The sequence below is a fragment of the Topomyia yanbarensis genome, chromosome 3, assembly GCF_030247195.1.
Source record: "Topomyia yanbarensis strain Yona2022 chromosome 3, ASM3024719v1, whole genome shotgun sequence".
Classification (NCBI taxonomy): domain Eukaryota; kingdom Metazoa; phylum Arthropoda; class Insecta; order Diptera; family Culicidae; genus Topomyia; species Topomyia yanbarensis.
In genome coordinates, this window is record NC_080672.1 from 5,672,057 (window position 1) to 5,686,320 (window position 14,264).

The window sequence follows — 14,264 nt, forward strand, 5'->3', positions numbered from 1 at the left end:
TGTAAAATTGGCTAAAGCTAAAGGCACGAAATTTGTTAAAAGCTAATTAAAAAGTGTACTAACGATAAAAAGGTTCCCAGTGAACCTTTTTATCTCGGGCTTCGGATCTACGTCCGTAAGTCGCTCTATTCACAGAAATTATCATCAGAGACTGTATCTGAATGAGCCATCTATCACGGCGAAGAAGACTCAACGCATATAAGGACCAGCGGACAGATTGTACACGGCTCTCAGACGCTATTACGAGAGCAATATCGCACCTGCTGATGGAATTCGGCCCTACACCACGTGGTCAATTCCGTCACGACAAGGCAGCTTTCACATCACATCCACGTGATTGCCCCCGAGAAACGACAACTACATCGGTTCCCGTAACGACACGCTAATATTCGGATCGACTTCAACTACTACAAGCAGTCGACAGCAGTCCCGGAAACCTAGCCCGAGATCACCCTAGCACACCAGCATAACTTAAAACCCAAACCGCAAGTAGAACGTAGTGACGTCACGTAGGATATAGAGTTCATGTTAGCAATTAAGAATAAATCCATAATGTTACCGAAGTGCACCGTGAGTTAGTTCAAATAGTATTGGCCCTTATTAGCAAGTTACACCACTAGCTTTAATATTCGCTTGCGAACTCAAAAAGGAGTTATCAGCCCTCGTCATTGTTATTCCACCAGAGTTTTGTTTCAGTGTAGTGCTTGTGAGCAACCTGCAGTGAGCATTTCCACTTTGCCCGCCTTATGTTGGTTTGCAACATCGGTGCTTGCATGTGTGTTGGTTGATCCCCCCCGCTCAATGAATGAGTTCCCTCTAGCGCATATGCGACTGCTACCAATTCATCCACCCCAGCATTATTTCACCACCCTGAGCAAGTCTAGGGGCTACATGCGTTGGGTTGGTAATTCTTATGTCAAAATGTTTTTGGTGATTTGTGGGTTCCTAGAGTAATGAGCCATACGTTACATATGTCGAATACACGTGATGCGTTTTTATCACTACGTCATCTGATAATATGCTTCTGTAGGTATTTCTAAAGCACGGCAAGATTCAACTGGGTTTGTGCAGACTTAAAAGCGGGGTTAGTTGTAGAGTAGTCAATTGTTAGAGGCTATGAGATACATGACACAACTAATTTCTGTTCTGGAGAATTAATTGTATTAACAAATTCTGGAATGGGATCGATTTCTATCTGGTTAAGCGATCGCATTCGCAGCAGTGGGTGTTGTTAAATAGCTCGACCGCTACTTAGTTTGCAGCTGAAACATTATTGAGATTTGTGGCTCACTCGAATGGAAAGTTCAAATTCGACTCTCTCTGACGCAACATAATTTTCGTCTCTTAATTGAAATCAGATGCTCGTTCACTTTAATTTGGCAAATAAATTACAATCATCTGGTACAGTTTTAGTTGTGATAGTTTTTTTTACTGAATCGAACTCGGAAGTATTTCCTCCTTGACATTGTGTGAGTTTTTATATCGGTTACCATGCATATATGCATGCTTGTGTGCTAATTTGCCTTGTCAAAGTTTCTTGTCAGTGTTTGGTTTTCTTTTGAAGTCACAAATACCTCTTCCATTACTCTGCGATCAACAATAGATTACAGAGTGCATCGTTATGTGTCAATCCATCTAACGTTACAAACGAGTTTTGACTCTTCAGCTAACTTGACGCTTTTTTAATTCGTTTATTTGGCACGGCTCAAAGCGTTAGCTTCACGGAGCCGTGGGTCTTTTATATATTTACATGATGTAAAGAATAAAAATAATAAACAATTAATACTAGGATCGATCCCGTACGCGCGACTTGCCATTGCGCGCGGAGATCCGTTTTCATGTCGGGGAATTTGGCAAATTCAGTCCAGTTTCACTGAATCACACGGCATCTTGAAATCCACAAACAGATGGTGAGTTCGCAAGTTGTGTGCTGACCCGTAGTCGAATTGACTGATGATTATCATATAAAGATCACCGATATTTGCATTGATAAACTCTTTGATTTGATGTAGCAAGCCTTATGTGTTGTTGCGCAATAGTGTCTTCATGTTGGGCAATCAGTTAAAACACCAAAGGAGCTTTTCACGCAACGAAGAATTACAATCAGGGACTCGTCCGTAGCAACCCTATCAATATGAAAGTGTTGTATCAGATCAAGTTAATTATTGACTTAAAATATGGTATCCATACATCGATTTCAGAATCGGCCAATATAGTCAAGCTGTAGGGAAATTAAGAAAACTCAAACCCTAGTACTTATTAAAACAAATGCTATACCGACATCAAACCAATCCAGTCAAAGCTAAACGTTCATCAGAAGATTGTCCTGATCATGCAACTTCTACTGCTGCTCACATTATACGACTTTATGTGTTTCTCATAATTAGAAGCACTTCTTAAGGCTCTGGAACAGTAACCGAATATTTCATTCGTTCTTAAAGAATACGTAGTTTGTTACACCGACGGCTATTTATTAGATTATCGAGCTGGTGCTGGTGACTACTGTCGTGAAATTGGATTAGACTGCAAGTATTTCAAATGGAAATCTTTATGATCCTGCGTGACGTAAAATCGGCACTTCAACATGGAACTCGCTTAAACATTTTGGCGCAGATAGCCAGACTGCCCTAAACGCACTTAATTCGTTTGGTTCAGGATTTAAATTAACGATTGCATATCAATCTCGCTTAGTATGATGTTGGAAGGATCAAAATCAAGCGTCAGAATAGAATATAGACCATCTATGGAACCTTTTAACAACATAACAAAAAATTGACCCCTATTTGTTTTTAGTTCGTAGAAACCAAAATAATGCATACGCCCAATTTAATTTCCAGCAGTGGACTCGCCCATCAGAATTCGCCGTTTGCAGAGGGGCTGAACTGTGAATACGATTTTCAGAAGGGCGCGGTAAATGGGCTAAATTGACTCTGTCTTTTTAAGTAGGGTTGGGTAAATGGGCAAGCTCGACATGATATTTCTAAAAGGGCTCAGCAAATGCGAAAATCTCTTCTTCAAATTTCATGAAAATATCGAAATATTCGAATGTTTGTGCACAATTTTAATAATAATGATCATTCGTCCTAGTTCTATACAAAAATGTAAGTTTCGCCATTCCACTTGAAAAGAAGGTCCTAAATTGAATTCTCGTAGAAAAAGCAGTTATAAAGCGAACTAAAACGCGTTTTAACTCATTTTCACCTCTATCTTATAGTACTTTAATAGCATAATGTCATAATAGCGAAAACTCAGTTTGTTTACATTTGCGATTTAGGCCAAAATGAAGGATCTATGTCGATGTGATAACTAGCTGTATCAAGTGTACAAACATGCTGACATCGGAAGGCTAATAAAGTACGGCAGACTACAACGGACTGGACATGTTGAGCGAATGCCAGAAAAGAGACTACCTAAAGTTATGTTCAACTGAGAACCTGGAGATAGAGCTGAGCTTCAGGGTAGATCCCGAACTTGTTGGCTTTGTGCAATCTAGGAAGAGGCACATGGTGGGGGCAAGGGTACAAGAGGAGCGTTGACTAGTTGAGAAGCCTGAACACAGATTCCGTCTTAGGAGCTTCCGGAACATCACTCTCAACCAGTTGATTGCTTCGCGAACACAAGTCATGTTACGCTTTTGAATCTAACGTCTATATCTGGTGCTAGATACCGATGAGACGAAACTAAATCCACGACTTACAAAATGATATTTAGAAATATGCTTAACCACGAATCATTGAAATTTTCGACATGCTAATAAAGCTTTTGATTGAAATTTTCAAGTTCAAGTATTCGGATGTAGCCCCCTTTTCAATAACATACTGTATCAGCACATATATCAAAAGTTATGTATTAGAATATAAGACACTAGCTAATACCCGTCGCGCGTTGCTGCGACTTTCAGCAAAATGGGAGGAAAACACAATTTGTTCCGAAGCACCATCTGGCGGGCAGATAATCCCTAACCAGTAGCACACAAACACGTTCCATAATAAATGCCTACCATGTATAATTTTTTTTCGGCAATCGGTTAAGCCGTTTGAAAGTCCAAAATCACATGCATACAAACATTGACTTTTATATATATACTAGCTAATACCCATCGCGCGTTGCTGCTACTTCCAACGAAATAGGAGTAAAACACAATTTGTTCCGAAGCGCCATCTAGCGGGCAGAAAATCCTCTACCAATAGCACACAAACACGCTCCATAACGAATGCCTACTATGTATAAATTTTTACGGCAATCGGTTAAGCCGTTTGGGAGTCTATAAATCATATACATACAAACATTGACTTTTATATATATAGAAGATATATATATATATATATATATATATATATATATATATATATATATATATATATATATATATATATATATATATATATATATATATATATATATATATATATATATATATATATATATATATATATATATATATATATATATATATATATATATATATATATATATATATATATATATATATATATATATATATATATATATATATATATATATATATATATATATATATATTTATATATATATATATATATATATATATATATATATATATATATATATATATCTGGATATGGATATGTCAGTAGCACTTGCAAGATTTCGAGAATTTGACTCCTCTTTTAAGATATGAAACCCGAAGCCCCAAAGAAGGAATCGATCTAAAAAAAAACCACTTTGATTACTTACAGAGAAACTTAAATTTCTATTCTATTTCGTTTCATTTTTCACTACTATTTATAATTTCTTATGTGCTATATACAAGATTGTTTCGTGCGACCAACATCTTTCTCAAAAACTTATTATCAAATAGTCTCAATGCGAAAACTAGCCGTCTTGCAGATGAAACTTATTTTAAATTCAAGCGAACGATGCTCACTTTCGCACCTTTCGATTTTTAAATGGGAACTTTTTCGCCAATGACAACTATTCCGATCTTTTTAGGTTAACCTTCTTCATGCCTAAATCTTAAGACAGCGTACTCCACGCCTTCTTCGATATGAGAGTAAGAATCCAGTGAGCCAGGGGTGGGTGAAATATTTCAATTCGCCAGATAACATATGATCACGAGGTTATTTTGTCCGGAGCAATATAAAAAATGGATGACTAAACCGGGTATAAATAATAAAAGTATATTCCTAATTTATTTTATTTTATTTTCGGTTTTATTATGTTTAAGCTGACCAACACAGACGAAAAAATCCGTACACCATACCGCAACGAAGCGTGATCGTTCACCATGCTCAGGCAATCAGTTAGCACAGCGTACGGATTTTTTTCGTCGGAGTTGATCAGCTTAATAATGTTAAAAATTTAATATTAATTTAAAAAAATTAGTTTATTTATTTTACCAACCAGCTCTAACACATAGTTTCGTAGAAATCAAAGAAGGTCATGGCCAATCGATTTGTGAGTTACCATGGAATTCTTGAACTTCCAAAACCACATTACTACCGATCCGCTAAGATTATAGAAACGAACAGTAAGTCCAGTAACCGGATAATCCATTTCCGTGAGTTTCCCGAGCAAACACATGGCATCTCAGTAAATGCCGGCCGGCTGAATGCGAACTCACTAATAAACATAAACATAGACCTGCGTGTTTCCATGCACGCTCACAGAGAGAATCGGTACCACGTGCCACATCAGAACTGAACCGAACAGCGTTGACGAAATATTGAGTAATACAATCCTTGGACTATACAACAGTCGATATCTCATTTTGGAAACTAATATGCTAGAGAATTCTCTCATTCTATGGTGGATTGTTTCCAGAAGACGAGCTTCCGGGCCACGACTAAAATTAAACGACAGAGCCGTGCCGACGTCAGTTGAGTTCGAGATTTTAGATTGCGCGGGTCGGCATCAAATCGGGTGTTTTCTTAGACGTTTCCGGTACGGTACATACCATTGGATCTCATCAGCGTGACAGGTGTGTAGCAGTAAGGTGGTCCATCAATAAATATTGAAGGATAATCGAAAGGCATGCATCAACTAATTATTGTGGAACCTGGTACGGTTGGATAGAAGGATGGAGTTGAGTTTTAAGACGGTTCATCAAACACGCTTTGGTTATTTTTGGAGGAAATTCAGTCAGTGAGTGTTACAGTAATAATTGTACGCAAGAGAAATTCAACAATCTGTTCTTCGGGCAGCTTTCTGGTGGTGCGTGATGAGAAAATTGTGAAAACAAACGCCGAGTTAGTAAATAAATATTTGAAAGATTTTTGAATGTGATATTTTTGGATTCGATCCACATTTGGTGGTACTAAAAGAGTTGTTGCAAATACAAAAACGAAAGGAAAAATCAGTGATTTTTTGACGAGAAACGGTTTAACGCATTGTATAGTGAAAATTGTTTTAAAAGGGATAGTGAATAGAATGGAAAATAATAAATGTGGTCCGACATACCTGGCATACCGGTCATCAATATCGTATACAATTTGATCATAACACGAAAAGCTGTAAGTAAAATTAACCATCATTTCTGTTACGATGAACAACCATGCGCCTCCATCATTTTCCACTTTTATTTACTCTTATATTTTTGGATTCCTAGATTTATCGAAGAATAAATGTGCTTAATAGTATTCAACTCTTCTCGAAGTATTTATGCAGATGTTTATGTGTGAGCTTTCCATAGACTGAGTGATTTGCTGATTTAAACCTTTAACGCCTCAGTCTTACAGTATTAAACCACAAATTCTGATTTTTCTGTTGAAAGTATTCAAACTATTACCATCGTTCGTACAACCTAAGCATAGTGCAAGAAGCCAACAGTTTTTTTAAAAGACACGAAGGTGAAAAGCACAAACATCATCATTCCTTTACAGTTATCCAAATGTGTTTCCTCGTAAACCATTCCTTCCTCTACACTCAAAAGCTGACCATCTTCTACCGGATGGAAAAGATGAAATATTGTTCGCCCACACCCGTTCAAAAGTTATTCTTTCCCCTTCGAAATGAGTTCGGTTGGTTGCGTGTCTGACGGTAGGTGTCTTTACCTTTTGTTTGTTATGATTCTCCCTGTCAGGGATTATTCAATAAAGACGTAGACCTTTTTATTGGTCGTTTTATTCATTTCCTTTTTATTTTGAAGAACATCACGTTCGACCATAAGCTCACATTTAATTGTGGACGTCTATTTTGAATGATCCCTTGCCGTAGAGTGTGGTTTCTTCTGTATAGGAATTTCCACTTCAATTCGGTTTTCTGATGATAGTAGCGTTGGCAGGGAATCTAATTAAAGCAATAAAATCTTAATCTAATTTTGCTTGCATTTTAAGCATTCATGACATTTCAGGATGTTGCTGATTAAATATTAATATTGGATTGCCACAACCACCATCGGAAACATATTTTCTGAATGCATGAAACATGCGAATCATTTTGTTTCTCTATTTCTATTATGCTTTTTACATCCGGGTGAGAAATAAAATAATTGATTATCATTGTAGGGGAAATTCTGAACAATCCATTATATCCATTTAAAAATCGGTGCGTCAGTACGAGAACAATGACATAGTGTTGTATTTCTCACTTTCCTTATTTCCGCAAGATACAAATAATTATCATTGGTGTAAAGGAAGTGTGTATGCAATCATAATGTTTCAACAAAAATCCGCCTTTCAGCTGATTCTATCAAAAGATGCATACCACTGAAAATAACTATTCAGTTTACTTCATTTATTTGTCCACCTTTTATATTTACTATATAACTAGTGATTTGAAATTACTTATGGGATGTTAAAAGATCGCATGCTGAAATAACATCGAATATAGTGTGATATATCCTTTTAATGTAATCAATTAAAATTTCTTGTAGTTTTTCAACTGATTTTTACCAGAGGGTGTAAATTAATATACAAAAATTGTACCCGAAGTTAAACGAAAACATTTCTTTGTTTTATTTCACTGTTTCCATTTTGATTTTTAGCATTTTAAATGCTTTACTCTACTGTATGGGGCTAGTGGTTGGGGAAAGACATAATATTCGTTTTGGTTATGCTAGTATTAGTACCAAACGGAATGGAAAGACATATGGGACGAGCAAAAGAGCGATAGTAGGGCGTATTCACACGACTATACAAAAATATCGGTCGATCGGATTTCCCTATCATTCGGTTGACCGTCGTTGTACTACCAGTATCAGCAGTAGCGGAGCAGCATTTTCGCGCCACGGTTCGTAGCAAACAGTCCGTCCAACAGACGAGTATACTGGGGTCGAATTCTGGCCAAAATTATTTATTGCTGATATTATGCCTTAATATAAACTAAAAATAGACAATAACTAGTTTTTTGGAACAGTTTGGTATCTATCCACCTACTAGCGCTGAGGTAAATTTTTTATATCCTTTCAAATACTAGTAATTTCGAGGTGATATTTGTGAATACATTTGTTTTTCTAGTTTCATAAACAGTTAATCAGTAAAAAAGGGAGAATAAAAGGGACGCCTGTGCACATATTCATAGATGTACCTTTTGTCGAAAATTGTATTTCGCCCCATAGCATTTCAGTGTACCTCAAATCAGCAAAAAATTCAATATTTTCAAATCGCTTGGAAACATTTCGATCATTCAAATTTAGAATAAAATGGTTTAAAAAATTATGTTTTTTAAGCGGGTGCTGTGGCGTAGCCAGAAATTTAGTATGAAGGGAGGGGGGTATGACGAAAATTATTTTTCGAAAATGCTTAAATTTAATGTAAATTTGATAAATTGTTGAAAGTTCAGAAACAAGATTAGTCTAACAGATGCCTGAACTGCCTGAAAACGTTTCTAATGGTCAAAATCGCATAATTTGGAAATCACCCACAATTGAAGCTCGAAGAAGCTCTCCAACATTAAAAACGCATCTTTTGATATAAAAGTTTTGGTGAAAAAATCTCTTGAAAGAAATTATGAAGAAATATCCTTTCAAAAATAGTAAGAGATTAACAGTCTTCAGCAAAGTTGTTAATGATGTCATTTTAAACAACTTTGTTGGAAATATTTAAGCTACATTTATATCGAGATATAAAACTATATTTCAGAAATTTTCTTTAAGTTTGTTTTTCACTGATAAAACTTTTTATTGTGTTGAATAGAATATGAATCATATTGTTTATATACAGCAGAAGAGATTTATCATTTGCGGTAATATCAGAATAACTTGTTTTAAAGGTTTTCTTTCACATATTATCTAATATATTACGATATTCTTAATACACGAAGTATTCAAGTCTTCAACAAAATTAGTTATATTCCAGTTATTTAGTCTTCAACATTTTTTTTTAAATTTTGATTATTGCGTTACTTTTTTTCATTTCGATTATAGAGGATTTAACCTTAGGCTCTTTCGGCTCTTTTTCAGGTTAGAAAAATTTCTAGCCTGATATGCGAGGTTGGGCAATCGAACCCAGGTAAGCCATCGACTGACCAACTATGGTATACCCGCGTCATTCAACAAAGTTGTTCGAATAGCATTTTCGGAAACTTTGCTGAAGACATTAAATCTCTAAATTTTGTTTAAAGAGTAAATTCTTTATAATTACTTATAGGAGGATTTATCTCCAAAATTACTTTATTAGAAGAGGTGCTGCTTTAGGTTGTAATATTCTTCAATTTTTTTACTTAGAGTTCGACTGTGACGGTTTACGTTTACTATAACTTTCGATTTGCCTTTAACGGCTTTGTCAGCCTTTAAATAATAAGTAGAACGTATTTTAATTTTTGCCCGACGTTTCGATGCTGTTTGGCACGTTCTTCAGGAAAAACTTAATTTAAGTCGTTATTAGTCTAATGTTTCTAATATTACCTGTTTTTGTGTTTGAGCTTGAGCTTGTGCGACCACCCCTGACTGCTATTCTGTTATAATCAGTAGATGCTTGGAAAGTAGCGAAACATCTTTCAATGTGCCATCAGGAGCATTGGGATATTGATAAACAAACTTTTTGGCAACACACTGAGGATCATAGCATAGCATAGCACGAACACCTGCACAAATCGTAGATGGAGTTGCAAAATTGAGCATATCCATTGCCATATCAGACCTTGCCACGATCTACAATGAAGTCGACCCGCTCAACTCCATACACCTGGCCGCGTCGTTCTTCGATGAAACCGGATTTGGAATTGCAGGTTCTGTTATTTAATCGGAACAATCACAAATGGTCCGAAATATCGAAAATTCACAATTGAAAGACGATGCCAACTAAATTTTTCACGGAGAGCGGAAATTACTTGCTTCTGCAGCAGGCACGTAGCCAGAGGGGGGGCTAGGGGGCTAAAGCCCCTCCCGAATTTTTTCAAAAATAAATTTAAAAAACCGGCGACTTTTAACAAAATTTGTTGCTCATTTGGTTTGAACAAATTATTGAGAAAAAGTTGAAGGAGGCTATTCCTAACCACCACGAAATGGTCACGAAATTCAGTGTGCTTTATGCTTTTGCTCGAGCCAGTGCGAAGCGAACGACAAAAATAGTAACTTTTATATTGTGTGCCTTGTCCGAAGAATAAAAGAAACTGTTACTATAATTGTTGCTGTAGTAATCTGTCGAAATCAGTGAGTAGCAGAAGCAACAAGTGATGCTCCAGCCAAATACGCTGATTATGAAATTATTGATGATTCGCATAGGACCGAGCATTCATAATGTGGAACATTTCCTGAAGGTGTAAATGGAGGTTAGACTTTCTGAAGCCGCCTTTATCGAGTTCTACCATGTCAGGCATTTAGCGCTCAACAAATTAGCTATTCATTTCGCACAACTTAAAACACATGGTTGTGTGTGACAATGCTATAATTAAGATCCTTCAGCATATGGACGATGAGAAAATCAATGTTCCACTACAAGATCGGATACCGCTTACTCGCACATTTGGAGAAATGGAATCCATTCGGAAGGACAATTATTGCGGGCGAGAAACAAGGAAGAAATCAGATATTTGCGAACATAAAGGCAGCAATTACGATAATGACACGGAAATGTACAATAGCGAAATAGAAATAAACAACTTCCCCAAGACATAGTTGGTGAGGAAAAAAATATTTCCTCGCCTCGTAAACAGGTTTCTGCGTGCAATGGCTAAGCGCTTGCACGAGATCTGCCGGAAACCATTTAAAGTCGTTATATTATTTTTATTGTTTACATACGGAAATATATAAAAGACCCACGACACCGTTTGTTTTTTTTAAATGATAAGTTTTTGAATTGCACACAATTTTGAATTTCTGTATTAGGTCAATGCACACTGTGCACTCTGTACTGCGCTATACAAAAAGTATTTCAATTTGTTTGAGAACGATTCAGCCGAGAAAACAGTTTTTGTTTCGCGTCATTTTAACGCTATACCATTTTTATTGACGCTTCATTTTTACGAGGAATTCGTTCCGTACTAATACACTGTTAATCCGTAAATCCGTGATATCTGTAACAAACGTGTTAAAGAAAACTCTTTTGAAAGTGGACGGGTCAAAAAGTTGTTTTATCACTTTTTGACCCGTCCACTTTCAAAATAGTTTAGGCAATCACGAAGAGCGACTAAAATGTTGGGACTGATTGAATCTATTAGCCAATAAGTTAGGATAAGTGTTTCGATTTCATGTCTTCAGTATGTGACAGTCTTCCGTTCTGTTTTTGCTCGTCGTGGAATAAAGTGAGAGAGATAATCTTAAATAAGAGAGAAATGAGAAAAAAATCAACTAATCGAAATCAACTCAAGATCACTCTTCTTTATTTTCTATACACTCAACACGAGTGCTTTCGGAATTGCGCTCTGATGTTATAATTTTGTTATCCGTACAACTTTGATGCGTTGGGTGCAACAATTTTAATTGAAACTTTTTCCCAAATAGTTGTAAAATAAACCTGTAATCAGACAAACATTACAACTTTCTTCAAGAAGTCATGCATCTCTTCCAATCTTGATGATGATTGTAAAAAAATCAAGAGCTAATTATTTTTAATAAAAAATAAACCAATTACTGAGCAGATTAGTGTCCACATATTTGTTTAACGAGTTGACATAAAGTTTTGCAAAAATTTCACAGGAAACGGGTAATTTGCTGTGATTTAAAAACAGACAACTCTAAAAGAAAGCCTCTTCGGCAAATTAGATGTAAGTGCGTTGTGTTCTCTTTCATGTGTCGGAAGCAAGTGATGCTGAAATTATTAAACTCACCTATATTTAGAGTTTCTAGTTATTTTGGTGGTGTCATCAATGTTATATTTACCAAATTTTACGTAAATTAGTAGCATTCACTAATCAGTGCTAAGTAATTTTCTTTCGATTAGTGAACAAGTTCTGAGCAGTTTCGCTCAGTAGCTTAAATTCTGGGTAGTTTCCATTAGTAGATTAAATCATTGGAGTATATATTTTACATTGTCCAAAAACCCATAAATTCCGAAATAAAACCTTCAAATGTTCAAATATAATATTTTCTTAACCCTAGAACGTTGCACTTGCGTTTTCCACCCTAGAACGTTGCACTGGGGTATAAATGTACCCCTACGCATTTGATCGCAATTTTCGCAGGTAAAAATGCAAACAAAAGAAATGTACAATACATCATTTTCTTCGCTTTTTAATTGCGAAAACAGCTGTGTAAGTGAAAGTAAGTAATTTAATGAATCAATGATACATAAATTGGTTTGAACCAAAAACAAAGTGAAAACTCGCGTTTTGGACTTTTTTTTGCAAAAATTATTATAACTTTGCAAATTTTCAACCGATTTGAAAAGATTCAAATGATTCTAAAAGTTGAAAGAATGGTCTTGAAACAATATAAAATGGAATTTCGATATTTTTGAAAAAGTGCAATTATTTTGTGACGTGAAAGTTTAAAAATCGTCTTTTGGAAATACGAAATGGGGTTTAAATTGAAATGAAAAAATATTTCTGACCAGTAATACATTGGTAACACGCAACATTACTGTTACAGCAGTTGTTGTGCGAAAATTATACTTGCGAGCCATTGCTATGAAAAACTATAAAAAAATAAACAGTAAAAGAATAAAAATCAGCAAAAATGAGAACGATTTTTTGTTCCGCTTCAATATTAAATTAAATAAATTAAATATATGATCAAAAACGATTATATAATACTAATTGTTACATACGTAGTAAAACAACCATTATTTAAACTGGTATTGTCACGAATCACATTTCCTCTGACCGCACGAAACCCGACGAAACACTAACGGCAACCGTACACTGGGGTACAAATGTACCCCACGCCAACTAAGACACCTGCTTCCACAAAGGCTATAAGCAAAGTGGCTATACCACCTTTTCCTACTCTTACTAGGAACTCTAAATTGAATTATGGTTAGGGTCCCGGGTCGGTAAATGCCGAATTCTCGTTTTCACACGGCTCCAAAGAAGGCGAGGGGTACATTTCTACCCCAGTGCAACGTTCTAGGGTTAAGCTAGGTAGTCTTCTCAAATTCCAACGGTTTTGCAAGATTGCTGAAAGTCAATGGAGCTAAGGTTCTTATTCTTGCTTTGTAGTGAAATCAGTAGTTATTTGCACTCACTTTACATTTTGACTTTTGTTTAGTTTCAGGGATCTAGGAAAATCAGTCTACGATATTTTTAATTCGAAAGTTCAATGATATAAAAATATCTAAAAAGAATCTACTTAAATAGATAAATAGATAGTTATTCTCAGTTGCCTGATAATATTGTCGAAGATAGGCTTTAACCCATTCCCCGCGAGAGTCAAATAAAAAACATGTGTTTTTCTCAGGATCGTTATGATTACGACATGATCAGTATCATTTAAATTGAAAATTTCATAAAGTTGAGTTACACAAACTTCGGATGAAGTCACGGAACTAGTAATCGTAGCAAGACACCTGATCATGAAAATAGGAGTTTATTTTCCGCATCTACAAATCACCTGCCTTATCAGAAGATTTGAAGCAAATTTCGACATTCACTTTGTTCGGATATTCTTTGCAACGGTAAACTTGGATTTCACACTGATATATTCCTATCCATGGGGGCAACCTTGACGATGGTTTCGTTCTCCTGATTAGCAAATGCGTGTAAAGTTTTGTGAGACGGGGTTTTGCATATTGTTCTACTCATTCCAATTTAGCGTCTTCTACAAATTGTAAACGTGTAGTCTAGAATGCGTAGCATTTTCAAGCAGCCGTAAATACTTTGAACTCTTGAATATTCATTTTTGTAACTAGAGAAATTTCTAACTTGTAAATTAATAATAATCAAATTTAATTCGTCGATGCACTATAGCC

The 14,264-nt window shown here is 35.7% G+C and overlaps 1 protein-coding gene across 3 annotated transcripts in view; it reads left to right on the forward strand.

Annotated features, from left to right (window-relative positions):
• The first annotated feature begins 5,845 nt into the window (after nt 1–5,845).
• Nucleotides 5,846–14,264, forward strand: part of LOC131693231 (uncharacterized) — a 93,797-nt gene continuing 85,378 nt past the window's right edge. Inside the window, exons 1-2 of one of the 3 annotated variants that reach the window (XM_058980886.1) lie at nt 5,846–6,491; nt 9,380–9,428. The gene's annotated coding sequence lies outside the window, so the exon portion shown is untranslated. The remainder of the gene's footprint in view (nt 6,492–9,379; nt 9,429–14,264) is intronic. The other 2 variants (XM_058980887.1, XM_058980888.1) reach the window with 2 other exon arrangements.